The sequence below is a fragment of the Apteryx rowi genome, unplaced genomic scaffold (assembly GCF_003343035.1).
Source record: "Apteryx rowi isolate R43461 unplaced genomic scaffold, aptRow1 scaffold_125, whole genome shotgun sequence".
NCBI lineage: Eukaryota > Metazoa > Chordata > Aves > Apterygiformes > Apterygidae > Apteryx > Apteryx rowi.
The window spans coordinates 1,808,862-1,826,708 of NW_020447475.1; positions in this window are offsets into that span (position 1 = coordinate 1,808,862).

The following is a 17,847-nucleotide window of genomic DNA, read 5'->3' on the forward strand; positions in this document are numbered from 1 at the left end:
CACTCTACTGAAGTCAGTGAAACCCTCCTGATTCATATGAGCAAAAGACCTTATTAATAGCCTCAGGTCAGGAGAAAACACTGTGTTATCTATTCTGAATACCTGCATAGTTTAAAACATAGTATTTCAGCCAGTAATTTCCACAACAGAGAGAATTTGTTCTTCTCTGTTTATATGTGAATGTATCTAGTCCAAATTCTAGAGGGTGGATTAATTAAATTGACCGTAAAATAATTCCTCAAGGATAAGTAAGCAATATTTTCACAGACACTAAAATTCTATTTTTAAATCAGACTTAAGAACTTATTCCCCTTGACTTTCAGTGAGAGTTAAGTGCCTGTCACTTTGCAAACAGCTCTTTGGCTTCTAAATCACTTAGTCACTGCTGAAAGTTGTATCTCATCTGCTGAGGAATCTGACTTGCAGAGTGTTTGAGTTACAGATGTTCATATTAACTGAAAATTTCTCACATATGTAAGTTTTCTTTTGTAGAATGCCTTTAAAATTGTAATGCAGTATGAGCAAGTACATCAGGTCCTTTGCTGTCTGCTTAATGAGATTAACACAGGTTTTGGTTCTGCTAAGCACACTGTGGGGCACACTGGAAAACAGCATGCTAGCCATCAGGGAACCACTAGCTGTAGCACTTAAATCCCATGGCCTTGTTAGTACAGGACTTCATGCATTAAGTTGGCTTCAAGGCAGGATTTGCTAGTATAGGTGCTGTTTTGAGCTAAGATGTCCAAAGGCTTTGGGAGCACAGCTGGCTTTGCCCTGCCAGCTCAGGGCACGCATGGAAGCAGTGTCGTTAGGCGTGCAGGTCTGTGCTTTGCAGCCAATGAGTCTGCTCAGGACCCTGCATTTATGATTAAGACATAGGCTCTGAGCCTTATAGATCAGCCAGTGCAGAAATATATAGTTACTTAACTCCATTTCACTGCCCTTTTTAAAGTAATACATAGAGTTGTACTGACTTTGCATCAGTGAAGTACCCCCGACCTAACTGGATGCAGTCCTGCTTTTATTCTGTGTGTGATCTCAGAATTAGGCTTTATCCTTGTAAAAGTGCTGTATCTTAATATCCACCATATGGACCTGTTGTGCTTTCGCATGCTAACTCAGATGTGTTCATAGTGAAGCCAATGGGAAAGTTGCCTTGCCTTGGAATTAAAAAAAAAAAAAAAAGGATTGGGCCCCATGTAAAATAAACAGTAATGTAAGCTTCTTTTACTCCCACTGCATTGCATCATAATTAAAATATTTTCTTTTAAAATTGGAAGTTGTAGCAGTTACAAATACCTTTCATCTGAGGTTCAGTGGCTGGGCTTCTCCTCTCACGTTACTTCTGAATTATAGAGGCATGAAATAAGAATTAGGCCTTGAGAATTGAATTTAATACCAAGCCCAAAATGCAAAAAAAAAAAAAAAAAAACCTTTTCTGGTTGATGATGAAGTGTAAGGGACTGCTGTGTTACTTTCTTCTCCATTTCTATAACCACATCTCTATTTTCTGTATATTTATTAACCCTTTCTTTATAAATTCTGGATTATGGACCCTAGTGGGGCCCTGAAAGGAGCAGTCAAGAGCATCCCAGTCCTTTCAGGGCTGTAATGAGAACAGGCTGTAATTACGGGCAAGTGTTTGCAATGGTCAGGGAACTGCTGCGCATATTAATTGTGTATATTCCTTGATGCCTTCAACACTGTGAAGTAAGTGTGAACACTTTTAGCCAGTAACTATTACCAGTTCTTACTCTGCCACCCAGGCAGACCAGCACTGCTGGTGATCCAGGAGCAGAAGGACAGATGAGCAAGGGGAAGACTCAGACATACACCTACAAGAATTTTCAAAGTAGCAAAACCAATTAGGCCCTAATGCCAACAGATTTCAAAGGGCTTKTAAATGGTGGTGCCCCAGAGAGCAATTATCTGCATTTTCGGCTATCTAAATGCCCTTGAAGACATGGCCTCAGGGTCGGAGCATAAGGTCCTGTTTGAATAAGAAGCTGGCAGGCCACCGAGTCAATGATAGTCTGAACACAGGCTAAAAAGGGTTTGAGTCACTAAAGTTTCAGAAGTAGAGGAGGAAGCCTTCCATCTAAGCCTTAGGTCTTGTCTTTTTGCTGACAGAATTTCATCAGTAAAATGGCCGATTTCTTTATGTAGATTGATTATCAAGGAATTTATACTCCCTTGGCTCCCACTGCCTGACAGAATAAATGAATCCTGCTGCAGAGATCCTTATCCAGTATTATCTGCCTGTCAGATAAATGGCTTGACTGAAGTGATATTATTTTCAATTCCCATAGGCAGCTGATCATTTTCTGACCATGCTCTCTTTTTGGAGAGCCGTTTCATTTATGGCTGCATTCTGCTATGTACTGCCGTAGTCCAAGCTCATTGCTTCTGAAGACAGCAGCTCTACTGCCACTTCTTACATGTCTCTGAGTGAAGAAGAAAAGAGAGGAAGTTAACAAACAGCAAAATATTTTGTGATACTGATGTTTGAGCAAGTGCTTATTCAARTTAAAATTTATGAAAATTTATCAGATTCATAAATATGTGCTATATATGCTCCAAGCATCCCATGTTCATGAGTAAACTGAATGCCTTTAAATCATAACAAAACTGTTATGACACTTTTTTACTGCATGAAAATCTCAGTGTACATTTCTGCTAAGAGACTGTTGTAACATTCTGTACATAGAGAGAAACTCCTAAAAAAAATTCATAATGTGGCTTTAACACACTACAATAACAAGGTCAAAAGAGTTTATTCCATAATCTGAACATCACTCTGTTTAAAATATAATCCCCTGATTTAATCGTGTTTGCAGCACAAATAGATTCTTTAAAGGTAGCCCCCTGTGTGATTGACATGTCTTTATTACAGAAAAAGGAATAGCAGATGATTATTTTTTCAAAGCCTTCAGAGATAAAACTCTTGAGATGTGTTGCTAGCCAAAATTTTTATTAATGGCCTGTTTCCTTTTCACATACACAGAAAAACTTATATTTCCTAAAAAAAGAATCCAATTKCTATGGTGATTTTTAAATCCCATTCAAATAAAGGCTAAAAATGAGCTACCAGAGCAGCACTGAGATCGATTTCTTCCTCATGGCTAATCTATAACATAGTTTTATAAAACGATGCTTGTATGTTTGTCAAACAAAAATTCCCTCCCAGAAAACAGAGGAGACAGAACAAAGACTGCAAGGAGCATGTAAAGCTTTGACTAGCATGGTCAGACAAATTTGGGTACAGTGGAAGTGTCTCATTCCATGTCTGAATCATAAATGTACGCTTTATATTTGACTGGAGCATGCAGTACTTTTGATAATTGTGTAGAGTTACAGCTGTCCCATAGTGCTGATGCTCCAAGGTCTTCAGGTAAAGAACAATCACTGAAGTTGGTAATGACTTCTGAAATAAATTCTGTGGCCATGGCACAGGCTGAAAGGACCCTGAAGTGATACCTGGTGGTGAGCAGAGAGTCCTAGCTTGGAGGGATATATGCTGAAACATGTAGTGTGCCTAATTATCAAGATGTATGGTCAGCACAACAAAATACAGGAAAATTAAATGTTAGGTTGTCCCTGGCTCTTTAAGTCTTAAGCACAAGCATCCTCCTTCTTAGGTCCTCTGGAGAGGCAAACCATTGAAATGACAAGGGGGATGGTAAGTGATAGATATACCTCCTAYCTTGGTGCTCTTAGTCTTTGTACCAGCTGGACACACACTGAAGCAGGCACGACGCCAGCCTAAGCATGGATTGCTCGTGTTTCTTCTGCCTGCCAATGGACTCTGGGAGCTGCTGTAYCTTAGCCATAAAATTAGTCCTCGAAGTCAGATGCTGAATGCTGAATGCTGAATAGACATTCAAGAGCTCTTACGCTGCCACAAAAGCCAGAATTGTGGAAGGTCTCTTAGGTTCTTGAGTATACCCATGGCCATTGCARGAGATTAAGGAGGAATTCAGAGAAAGAGGGCCTGACCCAGTGGTATTTCRTGTTTCCTCCAGAGCTATAAACTACCATTTATCTGAGTTTTCTTTGCTGCCTGAGAGGTGCCAGAAAGTTGACCTTTGAGTTGTGAGTCTCTCACAGTCACTATTTTTCCTTCATATAAGACTTCTTTTGAATCTAGCATCCTACCCCACTATTATGTTTTCTATTCAGGTTTCATGTCCCATTGCAAATAACCAGATCAGAGAGCTGTCCTTTAAACCACTCATCAGAACAGAAGTGCAAGCTTGTTGGTGGATCACAGTTAGTAGGGTATAGCATAATTAATGAATATACAATATATTGTTTGGGGTGCGGACTGCTTGGCATGAGTCTTCTCACCAGTTCACAACTCTTGAACATAAACAAGATAAAGAATGACAGCAAAGATCATTTTGCAATATGATGGGGATTTATCTTTACAAGACTAGGCTATATGTGTATATATATGCATATATATATATATGTGGATATATATATATATATGATATATGCCTATATGTGTGTGTGCATGTGTTTGTGTGTATCTCCTGTCCAAGTAAGTTAAAGAAGATTATCAGTGTAGCTAGAAAGGAAAAAAAAAGAAAGAAAGGCAAAATCAGTATCAAGGCCTTTATTAACAGGGGTTTCACAAGAATCTTCATGATAGTTAGTACTTGGCGTCTAATGAAAACTGCTTGAGAAAGATTTTGAGAACTTTGCTGGAAAGCCGTTGAGGGAAGCCAGCCAGATATTAGGTAACTCAARACTGCTCAGGAAATCAAAACAAAGTTACAGCACCATTAGCTCAGTGTTATTTTTTTGGCGGGAGAAAGGACTGTGGAGAAGGGGCCTCCAAGCCTTCCAAGCATGGATTTTTTCCTGCCTCATCAGTGCTGACAGCGACATGCATTAATCGGAGAAAGCACTGAAATGTAGCCCCACATTCATGAGAGGGAGTGGGAGTATTTTCCATGCCTTGCCTGTCTGGCCATGTTTGTCTGTTGCAAACTCATGTGGTGCCTCTTCTGCAGGCAATAGGCATGACTGTACCCACTGAAGAAGGTGGGGACAGGAGTGACTTCCTCTGTCATCATTCTTTTATTAACCGCTAGAGGGCACAGATGCTCAGGACTTGGGCTGATGCCTGGGTTCTCCTCAGGTGACTCCCCAAAGAAGACTCCTCTACCACGCCAAGCTCGCTACCCTCTGGGTGCACGCTCAACTTTCAGTTCTCCTGTCTTCTCCTTGCTCTGTACCTTCCCCCTGTGATATGCTTTTTCTGCCAGTGCCTACGTAACATTTTTTAAAYGGCCGCACACATGAAACTAATAAACTGAATTAAGGGGTGGACTCACTGTTGAGAGTAGGATATTGGCCTCTTTGGCTCTCGATGGGAGTGTTTTGCCAGCTGAGCTGGAGTTGCAGTTCCATTGGCTATAAAAAAGCTGAGTCTGTCTGTAAACAGCCCCACGTTTTTCTGGGGTCTGAAAGTAGGCTAGCAAAACAGCAAGAAGTTTGTCTTTAAACCAGCTGACAGATTACCTCTGCTGTTTCACTGTTTTGCTASCTGGTGGTATTCCTTATTGCAGAGGTCCACGTTCATGCTGTGCAAAGCAAAGCCTGACTGTTTACAGTCGCAGTGCCTTGCACGGCCTGAGTGTTGCACTGATTGCGAAAGAATGAAAAGATGGGAACCAAGGGCCTTGGCCATTATTAAAAACAGTCATCTTAAAAAGCAGCTTCGGGGTGATTATCTGGGATGTACTGTATTTGTTAGTGCTAAGGTAGTGCTGCTAGGTTTCCCCAGTCTCCTTACAGTATTTTGTCGAATTGTACCAAATAAAAGCCCAGACCTTTACCAGCCTCAATCTGACCGCTCTGGAATTTTGCAGAAATTACAAGTCTAATTCTGTTGCTTGGAGGAAGATTATTTAAGGGAAGTGTGAGATTCTAGCAGCAACAGAAATATGTTGCTGATACATGATGCTCTGGCTTAGTCTGAGTGACTGAAATCCCCTTTTTCTCATTGAAACATTAAATGCCTGTCTACATGGGCAGTAAAACTAAATAAGCACCGTTGTTTTGATATAAAATGTTGCCTGTCCACCCAGCTCCTAACTTTGATGTGACTGGCGAATTGCCTGAGAGTTATGCTGCAGTAATATTTACRAGGTCAGATCTTCATTCCCAAGTATTTTGGTGGTCCCCTAGCTGCCTTCCTCCTGCTTTTGTGCCCTTCCCCAACTTGCTGCTTTAGTTAAGTGTGTTGTTCCCTGTTTAAATACAGATGCCCAGTGAGATGCCCCCTCTCCGTGCTCCCACACTCCCCAAATCCACAGGCCTCATCGTCTGGGGAGGCCCTGTGTGCCTGTGACTGAGGTGAGCCTGGGAGATGACTATTTGGGATGGAGGAAAAGCGGGAGGTGGGAAACCACTGGCTATGGACACCAGGTCTGGCCACATAAACTAGCAGCACCCAATGGAGTCCCCAAACCTCTTCATCGCCCATACCTTCCTCCCACCTTGCAGGACTTTCACGTCTGTCCTGGAAATGATGACTGCGGTGCCAGCATGTGCCATCTTTCCTACTCTCCTGCTTTCCAAAGCTTTAAAGCCCATGGAACAAGGCAAAAGAGCAGGATATTCTCCTATTCTGGCACAGATGCTCTGATCTGACTATTCAAAGTGAAACACAGCRGCTTTCAGCTATTTTCTACTCTTCCTGAGCACTATGGGAAAGATCTCATGATGCATGAAAAAGGGGAGAGGATGGCCAGCCACCCAGGCAAACTCACACTTGGTAGAAATCCCCATCACGTAGGAGTGGGGAAATCACAGTGAATGAAAAGGTAGCTGTTTATTTGGATGCTAGTAGAGCATGCTAGTTAGTACAAAGCAATTACAACTGGAGAATGTCACTTAGACATAAATCTTGCACAGCGATTCCTGCAGTCTCTAACTTACAGCCACATAGATACTTTTGGAAATCTGGGTTTAAATGATTATTAGTGGCATATATCTTGTAAAGYGCAGGAGTCTCTCATTTAGGCTGCATAAGACCTTCTGGCCAATCATCCAACAGGCATACCGAATCCAAGAAGCTGAATTTGAAAATAAATGGGAGGAATAACTGAAAAAGGCACTCTGTGCAAAGCTGGTTAAAAATCCTCTATGCTGACTCTACCAGTGATTTAAATTGGAATTGTTGTTGTCTAAAGAAGTCACTGTGACACTGACCTAGCCCAAGTGAGTAGCCGGATGAGGTACCCAGTGTCCCTGGAAGGACACTTTGCGTTCTGGTTGTTAGTGATTGCCGGAGTCTGTACTTGGATTTCTTCACTGCTTGTTACCTGTTCTGTTCAAATTATGCTCTGAGATGGCAGGACAAAGGAAGGCAGTAAACATATACCGTGCTCCAGAGAGCATAATTTCTATTTTGAATGAAGGACTCTGTAAGTGTGATGCCATATGCACCCATCGTCATGGGAAACAGACACATTGACATCATGCTGGAGACTGTAAGAGGATCTTCACAAGAAAGTGTGAGGCTATATTCAGGCATACTGCTGTCGTTTGATCAGGACATTTGCACAATCCAGTGCTGCCAGCCATCTCAAGACTTGGTATGTAAGACCGTTCCAAACTGGCAAACACAACTGGGGTCTCCTGTTTTGAAACAGAAAAATTGCTCTGATTTATAGCTTTGGGAAAACTGAGTGAAATTACTTCAATTGGTTGGGAACTTTGTCTTTAAACATTTTTTTTTTAATGAGAACCACTGATTTGTTGAAATCAAAATGTTTTGTGAAATGGGTGGGTTTTGGCAAACTGACAAAACTCATACAGAGCTCTGAGGAAACCCTTCCTGCCAGGAAATCAGCTGCCATCAGAAAATTATTTGGTTTCTTGACAGTTTACTTGGCTTATTGTCAGGGTTCAGGGCTCCAGTGCAGCCTTACGTACAGGCTGGCCTTCCTCAAAATGGAGTGTTGGGTTAGTACCACTATATGGGACCTCAGTCTCTAGCTTTGGGGCATCACGGCATCCAGGCTTCTTGGCACTATATAAGGAACTTGCAAGCCCAGGGAAGTGCTTTTCCATACTCTGCAATTCTCAGCTCAGTGGTGGYCCCAGAGTTTCTCTTTGAAATATATGAACACAATGACTGTGATTGTAAAATCCATGTGGACCAGACTGCTACCTACAAATCTTCACAGCTTCATAGAGAAGGCATCTTCACAGCCTATTGGCAAAACAAACAAATAAACAAAATACAGATACATATGAAATGAAGGGACTCCTGCTAATGCCTGTTCCAGGGGTAGCGTAGGGCTCTGAAATGGAAGTGTCACTGTGAGAATGGTCTGTTCAGTGCTTACCACAATAAGAATACTGTGTCTTCGTCAGAGCTATCCTTATAAAAAAGYTTTGCAAGGTTTGTAGGTGGAATAAAGGGCCCATTTATAGCCCTTCATGGGAAGAAGAAGTAGGTTAAGCAGCACAGGGTATGAAATTACCTCTGGGACAAGAGGCCACTCTTTTTAGGGTTTAGATGGGACTCAAATGGTACAGTACACTCACGTTCCTTCTGGGGGTGAGCATCACCCCCAGCTCTTCTCAGGCAACGCATTACAAAGGGTCTGCCTGCACAGCAAAATCGGGCTTTGATTTTATCAGGGTCTGGCATCCCCGTGCTGGCAAGCTGAGGTTGCAATAGCAGTAAAGATGACGCCATATAAGCCTTAGAAGAAGCGATTAAGCAAAGTGTATTGCTAGTGTTTCTAAAGCATTTGTACCCTGTTATTAGCATATGATAACACTCAGGGTGCTACGTTTTCATGGTCATTGTTCTCCCTGCCAGGCAGATTGCATCAATTCAGGCACCTTTGTCTTGCTGAGTAGAAATGCTCCTATTGAGAGCTTTGCCCAAATCTCAGGTACTCATTAAAAAAGGACTGAATTTGGACTCAGGCTAATTGGGGTTATCTTGGGGAGAGTACATAGGCACAAAAAGACAAGTCCATGGAAGTGATGTTCACGGCTCTTTGTCATGCCTTGTCAGTTATCRGAAGAGTCTGAGTGCCTTTGGGGCTGCTAAACTACTTGTTGCCCAATTCCTGCTGAAATGCCTTTATTTTCCTTTGAGGTTGAAGTTCTTGCTGATGAGAGCCTGATTAAAAAAAGTGAAAAATATTCTACTAAGTAAATGGTCAGGTCATATTTCCTACTGAGTGTTCTTTGCTCCAGCTCTTCATACAAAATTATGTCATGTACAGTGATAATCTTTTTCCAGCTGACCTATATGCAGCAGAGCATGATTAATTTGATGGCAGTATTTTATGGCATAATGTAAAAGTTGCATGTWGGAGCCAGGAATGGGGAAACACTTGGAAGCAAGTCAAGTGCAGTCAGATTAAGCATGTGAATGTCCAGTTCAGTCTCGTGGTCTTAATTCAAGTAAAATTCCCCCTGGCTGGCAGGACTGCAAGACCTTAATCAGATTTCTGTAGATTGGAATTAATCTCTAATRGGTTTTGTGTGTTAATGAAAAAGTTTCATTATTTTAGGTGCAGAGACAGCCTTCATGAGATCTGACATTGCAGACAAGTCCTGCTATGACATTTCTTTACTATATGGAATGGATTGTTGTTTCTCTCCTGTCTGGCTTATTGGGAAAGCGGAATGATCCAAAGTGGCATTATTAAATTCAGCTAGATCGGTGCAGCAGAGACTCTTTTCTAGAGGTAACTTTGACTGATTCACAGGTAATCACATTGGCAGGAATGTTTAAAATCAGAGAAATTAGAGAAATGGAAAAATTCCTTAAGACCAGGATGTTCCAACCTGTACAGTAGGACATGGCATGATGAACTCACAGACTTAACTGAGTGCCTTCTTGGCGATGCAACAAATTGTTCCATGATCAGTAAAAATAATGAARCTTGGTATCCTCTGGATTTGTGTCTTGTGATTGCTTTTTGTCTGCTGTCTAATGTCCTGGTGGCTAGACATTCATAAAAGTTCCTCTATGTAAATTCCCTGGTATCAAACAGAAGGAGAGCTCTTGCTGGAGCATTAATAGTCTCTCTCCTATGTGCAGATACCTGTTTTTTGAAACCCATAAGGACTCAGAAATTTTGAGTCCTCTACACTGTTGTCAAACACAATTGAATTGGCTGACAAGTGGAAAATATATTGTGAAGATCACTCAGGTAATCATCACACACACACCCCCAAAAGTCACAAAACTGTCTGCATTGTGTTGCCTTATGAAATTATGCCAAAAATGGGTCCAAGATTGCAACTGCAGACCATTAGTATGACTGTCCTTCTGGTCAAGCTAGTAGAAACTATGACAAGGATTTTCCAATTGTTAGCTAAAAAATGAGGTGAAGATGCACCACAAAAATACCCCAATTAAATTTAAATTCCTAAAAGCAATTATAATTTATTAAAAATGTTAAAGGAAGGATTATTGTCTTAGACAGTATTACAGGGCAATATTAGTAACATTACATGTGGAAAATCTAACAAAGATTTATCACAGTGTTGTGTGCAAAAATCAGCATGTGTATATATTCTCCACATGATTAGGAGCTGCTTGTTGTAATACTAACCTGTTACTGATTTCTGATTTGTGTAAATACGTGGTATTAGCCATATTGTATTAATCATTTATACATCATCTGGGATGTGTGAAAAAAAAAAAAAAAGACTGAAGGCAGTTTGCATACCTTAAKAGAGAGAGAGCAATAAGTTCATACTGTTGGTTAAATGAATGAATTGGGCTTAAATGATGATTTATTGCCTATAGGTGGTTGATATCACTGTGGTCACAGACTTCAGAATTTGTTGATACACTAGAGTTAGAATAATTTTGGAGAATATATGGGAATGTAATTTGGGCAGATCTGTCACACTGGAATCACACATTTAATAGAGACAAATATATAAATGTTTAAAAACTAGTCCATAAATAAGATAATTTCAGCTTTAAATGTCACCATCTTTACAATAGCTCTTTTAGCAGCTCTTCCGCGGTAGCTGAATTTAAGATTGTTTAAATTAAATGTCCATGCCTTGTTAATTAAGAATAACAATATTTATCTTAATTAGCTCTGGAATGGGCTGGGAAGCTTAGATGTTATTGAATAGAACACACACAGACTCGAACCCAAACAGAAAGGAAATATTCCTTTAACGAAGTGAAGAAGTTCACTTCATAGCACTTTATCATGTGCTGAAAAGCAATTGTCTACAGTGCTCCTCTGTCTACTGTGTTTAGACATTGTGCCCTTCTTTGTCTTCCATTGGTGTCCCTCTCTCTCAGAAGACAGTCAGATGATGTCCTGTGAAGGGTGAGGTTATGGTCTCATCCAACCATATTTACATAAGAAATCCACAATGATAATAYGATATCTAAAATAGGGGCATTCTGTGGGGAAGGGTCTTGCATATTAGTCCTAAAAAGGTGGGGGAGATGCTTCTTTGCAATCAGATGAATACTGGAGACCCTCCTGGCTAATGAAGGACTTTCAGGGTTCATTTCTTGTCTAGTCTCATAAAAGCTACAAGGGAAAATGTAGGGGACAAAACAGGATAGCTGAGGACAGCCAGAGTCTTTGCAGAGGATTGAGGACCGAGGATTGAGGATTGCTTGAAGATTTTAAAAGACAGTGACAACATGGAAGAAAGCATACACCCACCAGAGATCAAAAGGACTACAGTAGTTTAAAAAGGGAACTTCCTGCAAGAGAAGCCGTAAAATTGTTTATGGAAACAACACTCTGGTCGTATAGTTGCGTGTCTGAGAGAACTGGGATAACCATTAGGGGATGTAGAATGCATGTTGGCTTTTTTTAAATCCTTTTTTCTCTACATGTTTTATTTCTGTGGTTAAATTAAACAATATTTTGTTCTGAAAAAGACTGTTTTGTCCCTGGTTTTCACACAGATTCTCAAAAAGGACATACAGCTGGTGTCTGAAATTGTCAGATCTACTGAATTCACAAAACTTGGTCTAAGAACAGGAAAAGTGTTAGATTTCACCCCTCCAAGTAATCATCCCTGTCCTCACAGCTGAAGGTTGGGGGGGGGGGGGGAAGGCCTTTTGGTACACCACTGATAGCCTGACACATTGGTGGTGAGTGCCGCCAATAATTTATGTCTTCTCACTGTCCATTTTTCTCAGCTGAAAGTACTTCAGCCTGTTCAGTGCCAGTGAGATTTTCACTGAAAGGAAAAGCTATTGACATGCACTTGAAAGGTATGAGATGCTTGACCCCTTGGTATGTTTTCAGAATTAAATAATAGATTATTCTTCCTGATATTGCAGGGCTTAATTTTTCCTGTCTTAACAAAAGAAATCAGAACAATTTTACTCTGACCAAGCAAGGCCTGGGAGCTGTGTCTCTCTCCTTATGGTTAGTTGACCCACTAGACTGTGCAGGCATAATCACTGACTTTTTCTAGGTTAGTCAGTGCTTCATCTATAAGGCCACGACAAACTTCAGCATATAATCAACTGTTTAGAGGACCCAGATGAGAGGTGGCAATTACAGCTGAAGTGTCCTTTGACCAAGGGAAGAACTGAGTCCACATTTTAGGCAAATGCCTACCTCCAGGGAAGGTTATGTGGCTGTGCATATTGGTCGTGTGAACAGTACACAAACACCCTCTGCCTTCCTCTCGTCTTGCTCAGAAAGGTTTCCGCTCACTTGCTGGCTTTTTTAGATTATCCTTCCCCCTGAACCACATCGGGAGCTGGTGTCCCTAGCTCATGGTTGTGAATTACAGTGCATGACCAGGGCCTAGATCCATCCCACCTAATTTTCGTTCTTTAATAGTGTCATTTATATTAAGAAACTAATGCCTGTACAGTTCAGTGGGGATTGGCGGGCAGCTTCAGGACGGGTCAGAACTGAGTCATTCTCTGGAGGTGTCTTGCCTCTCTCCATTAATTACAAGGAGAGTTTGGGGTAAGTAGCCTTCTAATCTAGGTGGTTCGGTTACATGCCCAAAGTTGTGCAGGACAAATCTTCACAGAGGCTCCTAAATTTGGGGGTTTGCCATGCTCAGTATTGCAATCCTTAAATCTTATTTTGCCCTCAGGGACTAGACATTTCAATGCTAAACTTCTGGGTGTCTATAGAACCTGGGTTAATATCTAAGGAGGAATTCGTATGCCTAAACATGGGTAGTTAGTGAAATGTGAGATGTCCTATTGTGTCCAAGTTATCCAAATAAAGATGACAGACACAACACAGACCTACAGAGGTCTTTTCTCTCTGGAGAAGCAGCTGCAGGCAAGGAAAAATACCCAGTGGCATGTAAAATTATATTAGACACTTCTGTCTTGGCAACTGAATTCAGCCCTAACTGGTATGAAGTGAGTATGTGTGTAAGAAAGCAGGAGAGTTGGTTATCTTACACCCTAGGGAATCCAGTTTTGCATCCCTGAAAGTCATAGCTCATGTGTTATCCCTGATGCAAGATAACAAGCACAAGGGAATTGTATCTCACTGGGGACTTCCAGCCTCTGTTCGTGCATGTCGGTGTATGTTAATGCATCTCTATAGACTAAAATGTATGTTTGAACAGATCCAAGTCCTTTAAAGTTGCTGTATTTAAAAATATATATATTAATAGTTTCCCTGAGCTCCCTCTGTGATACCACAGGTCATCAAAATATTTCCTTAGAACAGAAAATACTCCTCATATTTGTAAAGCACATCTTGTTAGAAATACTGCCTCATCAAACTCCCCTGCACCAATGTTCTTCCCTCATCTTCCTTTGAGCAACGTTTCACTATCATATGTAAAACAGATGTTGTGAATTAAGATAATCTATGAAAACATCTTTATGGAATAAAGCAACAGCTCTATATTTGTAGCTAGAGATAACTGAGGTGGATAGAAAGACCAATTGACCAGGAGCAAGGGGGGCAGCCAAAGTGAATTACCAAGCATTTAACATCGCCTATTCTTTCCTTCTAATAACTGTAGTTCAGTAACGTTATGTTCATGATAAACACTTTGGAACTCTGTATATATGGACTGGAGGCAAAACAAGCAGTATAGATTAAATCAAAGTCATACCAAATAAAAAGAAGATGGATCAAACTCTGTGTAGGCAAAATCAGATCAGTGATACATATACAGGCAAAATAAACAAAGGCCTGACTCAATAGTTTAAATGATTTACTGATTTCTCTCTGCTGCTCTGGCACACCTTCCTAGTGTAGCTGCAAAGTTATAACAGTTCCCCGGGAACATAAACCAACTCCAACTAAAATTTCTGATTATCCAGTCTGAACCATGCCATGGACGCAAAAACACCTGAGCAGCCCTGCACACAGCCTGCCTGAGTCTGGAGGGATTTCCTGGCGCAGCTTCAGTGACATATGAACGCTGCTATGCTGCTTCCAGGCAGGCACTGACCCTATGCAGGATCCGTATATACGTGCAGTTTGGCACCCAATAGTTAAAATGTGCTATTTCAGTGGCTAATTTTCCAGTCTCCCATTAACCTGGAAAGTGAGGAGCTGACTGTAGTGGCAAAGACACTTTTACGCTGATATACCTGTGCTTACATCAGTGCTTTTGCTGGTATAGGCGTGACATAAAAGAAATTGCAACTTTAAATTTCCTGTGCCAGTAAAAGTGTAGACCTGGTCAAATAAGCAGAGAAACATTTTAAATGACACTTAAATCAGTCACTGTAAATATACAGGTGAAACTAGCCAATTTCCTCCATAGACAACTTTCGTGCTTGCACTATGAGCTACAGATTGGCAGATGATTTGGAAGATGACAGAAAGAGGACATTTTTTCTGTTCCTGRCATTTTTGCAATCTCCAGTGACTGCACTACACTCATCTTTTTTTTTTAAATAGAAAAAGATTTTTTTCTTTACAGGTTATTCTTGTTGCATTTGTGAATTCAATGAGTTAGATTCAGACCACTATAAGAGCTGATAAATGCTGGTTATCCATTTTCACTTACAGACTTTAACTCTGCACAAAATGAAATCACTCAGTCTTATTTTCTTTGTTTCTCTGTTCTGTTACACGGTTTGCAGTCAGGAAGAGCACATGCACTCTGAAATAGTTAAAAAACGCAATTACTGGGCTTGCAGTATTTGCCATGGTAATAAATATATACGAAAATGATGAATGCAGTGCAGGAAAGCAGTATTGTGATCAGCTCACCATAGCACTTTTAAAATGTGTACCTGTGTGTGTTTTATTCAGTGTATGCTGGAGATTGCCCTATGCAAATTAATTTTATAGAAACCTAAGCAGATAGCCACAGCTGCAGCTCACAACTGCCAGAGATTGCTGTAACTGGCAATTTTCCAGCAATCCTGCTAAGAAAGAACTGAAAAGTTTACCACAAACAGCTACACTGAAGCAGGCTCCAGAACTGAAATAAACTGTCGTTTACTGTGATTACCCATAAATGTACTGGATATTGGATTTTGAGTTGTTTTTGAAGCCAAGTTGCTTATCACTCCAAAGAGACATGCTAGAAATCATTCTATCAAAATTCATTACTGGAATTAATTTTAGGTTATTCCATTGCCTGCAAGATTTGAAATCTTTTGCCTTCCATAACATTTATTCTGGTTCCCAACCGACAATATTTTATGAATTACCTCATAGGTTTAAGAAAGAAGTAATTTTTGAAGTATCACTTTGGCTAAATATTTAAGCCGTTTGTGACTACAAGTTAATTTAAGCTTTTAATTTAAATGATAAAATGCGCACTMAGCAAATTGAGGTGCCTTTTTAACTTTACTATTTATTGCGCTTATCATACTATTGGTAGAGGAATGAGATGGGTGAACTTAAGAGGACAGACACATTAGGGTTCAGGAAGGAAACTCTGCAGGGTCAGCCCTATACTGAGGAAGGCTTGCCTCTAAAAACRCATATTAAAGCAAAGATTCCCTTGGCTGAGTGAGATGAAGGGTCTTGGCTCTTCTGCAGTGGGATTGTTGTACAGTGTCGACTCAGGATTTAAAAGCTGAAGAGTATGAGCAATGACAGAGACTGAAGCTTGCTAAATGCATTTTTAACAGTTAATTAAATGCTTCAGAATGGTCTTATACCAAGTAAGAGCACAAGCAGGCTCCAGTATTTTTCTCCCATTCATTTATTAAGACCCATTTAATTTAACCTTTGAAAAAGTTTCTCTCTGATCTTTTTTTTTCCCTCCAGACAGTTCTGTAATAAACAAGGAGACTATTTGATAAAGGAACATGAGTAAATTGTAAATTGGTCTGGTAACAGCTTGAGATGTTTGTTTTTCTTGTTTGATTCTGCCTTTCATGAGAGACATCGCCTACGGTCAGAAATCAACATCTTCGTGAACAAGTGGGCACAAGAAATTAGACAGAGGAAAAATGCTGGAGTGCTTTGCTGGATACTGCACTGGCTTGTCCAAACTGATCAGCTCGTTTCCCCTTTCCCACTGACTGCAAAGTACAATCTCCCACTCAGTCCATTTCTTATTTTACAACGCTACAGTTATTAGCAGCCCATGAACTGAAAAGATAGAAGGAACACATGTCAAATTAAAAAAGCTTACTGGTTCTTCTCTTTTCGCTGCGAGGAGGGGAAAAAAAAAAACAACAGGCAAATAAAATATGGTTAGTCCAGGAAACGACTCTGCCATTATTTAATTCTCAACAGCTTAAATCAGGAATCTGTCTAAACTCCATTTTTAACTCGTTTCCAAGCCTGGGAGCCAACAAAGCCTTGTGGATGCTGATGAGTGTTGCACAGGCATGACTTGGTGCTTGCTGCTCCGCTCTGGGGATGTCGGGTCAAGTCAGCAGCACAGCACGACTGGGGTGAGTGCTGCCATCCCCAGCTCCRGGAACTGTCGGTCTCCTTTTGGTCCTCTTCCGTCTTCATAGCCCCGTGATGCCAGAGCCATGCAGCCCATGAATCACTGTGCGCTTGCACCAGGCAAATACATGGTAGCTACAGAACTGAGCTGCCTGTCCTGCTCTGGAAAGCTACGTCATGATATACGTTGCCCCAACGCTTCTGCTTCTCTCACCCCTAAGTACTTCATTTTAGGACAGAAAAGTAGTGAAAATTAGGTTAGACAGCTTACTAAAATGGTCTTTAATTTTGAAGATCTGTGGAGAATTCATGGAAACCTTAGAGGGATGATGTTGCATAGCAAATCACGGTGTGCTTGACTGCTCGCTGGTGATTAAAGGGCCTGGATTTGGTGGGATTACTGCTCCCAGGCAGGCACAATATTGGGCTGTTTAGGCCTCATTCATCAGAGACAATTCTGTTGACTCCAGTGGTATTAGGCTGGCAGCGAATTTAGGCCTTGAACTTAAAACAGCCCAGACCTCACTGAGTGAGTCTTGTTTTATCTGAGCAGGTTTGTGTATTTCTGCCATAAATCAAGAAATTGCATAGTGTTCTCTCATACAGCACTGAGGAAGTTCGTATAAATGAAAACATAAACCCATGTAGGGCTGGTCGGGATTTGTTGGTGGAATATGCTTTAACTGAGAAATGAGAATTTGTGGAAACTGCAGGAAGTGCTCACATTCGTGAGTGAGTGAGAAAGTGAGCAAAAGTGAATGAGAGAAAGCAGAACAAGCAGTCGTCTCGCAAGTAGCCCAGTGGACACATGGAGGATATCAAGTTCTCTAAAGCAGACCTCAGCTTCGGTTTCTCTCTTTCTAGGTGAGCTGCAGCAGGTGATCCATGGCATCCATCTTTCCCACAGAAAGATTTGCTCCGCTTTTTGTAAATACTTGTACTAGGTGAGGAGACTTCTGCTTTAGGAAGGAGATCACTTATCTGGGCTGAGGAGACACATATTAAT